Genomic DNA, 2,500 nt, shown 5'->3' with positions numbered 1-2,500 from the left:
AGAGAGAGAGAGAGAGAGAGAGAGAGAAATATTCCACTAAGAACTTTTAAGAGTTCCTCCACAGTGGCAAAATGACTGTGGTTCTTCGGGAACCTTTCATTTTTATGAGGCTCTTTTTTTTTGCAACAGATTGGACAGTTGAAGATGGAGACAGGGGGCCCTAGCGTGGCTCTAATGGCGACCTGAGCTCAATTTCGGCCCGGGTATTTGCTGACCCTTCCAAATCGCTCTCTCCCACATTGCCTCCTGTCTCTCTCTATGCGGTCATAAATAAAGTCATAAAAGAACAAAAACATCTTTAAAAAAGAAGATGGAGACAGGAAGAGAGTGGGAGAACGAGATGGGGAAGGATTGAGAAACGACTTGGAATCAAACCCAGGTCCCCAGCGTAATGATGCGGCACACTTGCCCATTGAGACATGTCGCCCCCCAGGAGGAGGATCGGCAAAGGACCCGGGCTGGAATAGCAGTCCAGAGCCCAGCTGTTAGAGCCACGGCTGGGACAGTTTGTGGCCTCTTTAAGTCTTAACCCATTGATGCCTAAGGCACCTGCAAAAAAAGGGTGCTGAATGCCTGAGCCCTTTTTAAGAAAAGCTGCCCTCAGCCTAAAAATCTAAATATCTCAGCTTCTGAAGTACATAAAAATATGCACTAAGTTTCATTTAAACACTAAGACTCTCACCTTTCATTAGAATGTGTTCATTCATCTCAAACAAACAAATATTTTTTTAAAAGTTGTCTCAAATCTCATGAGACTGAATGTTGCGTAATGACGCTCCAGGCGCCAGGGCCAATGTTGCGCAACGCAACATCAGTCATCAATGGGTTAATTACAGTTTTTTTCAATTGCTAACAAGCTGTTGTCCAATCCTCAGCGACATTTGCAAAACTCTTAATACAGTTAGCACACCAAGGGCTTTCCATTGCCATACAGTTGACACATTACATGCCTTTTTCGCACAATGAAAGTCAATGAATGCATTTCTTTGTGTATATTTAACAGTGTGTGCTTTTGAGAAGAAAATGAACTGTTTGGCCAATTGTGCCTGGTATAGGTGGCAGTCTATGTTATGAGTTTAGAAAAAGTATCCAAAGTATGGATAAGCGCTTGTTAGCAATTGAAAAAAACTGTAAGACTGTACAGTTGAAGACGGAGCCTGGTAGTGAGTGAGAGATGGGGAAGGATTGGGAAAGGACCTCTGGCTGGAATGGAACCTTGGTCCCCAGCGTAATGTTACGATGCACTTGCCCACTGAGCCAAGTCTTTTATGTCTTTATTTAAAGGGACATGTGCAGGAAATTGTCAAAAAAAAAGGTACTGCAACTATGCTGCTCATTTAAAATGGGCTGCCTATTGCCAAATTTGATCTTTACATGAAAGTTTACTAAGTAATAAACAAATATTTCCTAGTATGGTCCAAGTAGAGTCATTTTTACAGCTAAAAATGGCTATTTTTGGAAATTAAAAATGGCGGACCATGGAGAAGCTCCCCCTTTTCATGTATGAAAAATGCAATTTTATAATGAATAGTTAGAATTCGATGCTGGTGGTGAGTATTCACGAAAAAGGTAACATTAGTGAATGGGCAGCATGAATTCTGGAAATAATCAACTAAAAATCTCACACAGTGTCCCTTTAAGATAGGACATTGAGAGAGAGTGACAGGAAATGAGTGGGGAGATAGCTGGGTAGGGTCGGCAAAGGACCTAGGCTGGAATCAAACCCCGGTCGCCAGCGTAGCAGCCCTACCATTAGAGCCACAGTCGCCTCGAGGGAGATTCTTTCTTACATCTGGCAACGGGGCTCTAAATTAACACCAGCCAACCGGCCAAATACAGGTAAAAAGTCAGATTAGCTGGTAGGAAAGACCAACTTACTATTCACTTACTATTCATTAGTGAGTGTGTGTTTGGCTAGTAAGATAAACTAGCTACTAGTCATTTTGGCTGGTGACAAAAAAAGTTCATTTTGAGCTCTGCTTACAACCCAATCTGTGTCCTTACAATTCTGGCAACCCAGTCTGTGTTGGTCTGTCCCTGATATTGGGAGGGAAAGTGGAAAACAGCGATCCTAGCGGTTACGTTCCAAACACCAGGGTGATCCTATTGAAACTCCCATACACAAGTTTTTAAAAAAATCCCACAAAGATATGACTTGGAACTATAACACCAGACACATTTTTCAGCGTACACAATAGCATGAACTACTACCTGTGAAAATCGTAAGTCATTTTTTGCCCTTTTAAGAAAAATAGAAATTGTGCCAATCTGGTCGGAAACGGACTACAGCTCCCAGCATGCTGTGCTTCGCGCCTCGTTGACAGCACAGAGAAACAAATGAACGCGAACGAACGCAAGTTCTTCGCATATCTTCACATTCTTGTAATCCTATGAGTTCCACATTGTCTTCTTATTACACATATATACACGCGATCATTTTGGTATGGTTTTAAATTCTCTAGTAGATATGATGGCTTCTGTGGTGACGAGTAACCACCTC

The sequence above is a fragment of the Engraulis encrasicolus genome, chromosome 16, assembly GCF_034702125.1.
Source record: "Engraulis encrasicolus isolate BLACKSEA-1 chromosome 16, IST_EnEncr_1.0, whole genome shotgun sequence".
In the NCBI taxonomy this organism is placed as follows: Eukaryota; Metazoa; Chordata; class Actinopteri; order Clupeiformes; family Engraulidae; genus Engraulis; species Engraulis encrasicolus.
Note: the sequence above shows the minus strand (reverse complement) of the source record.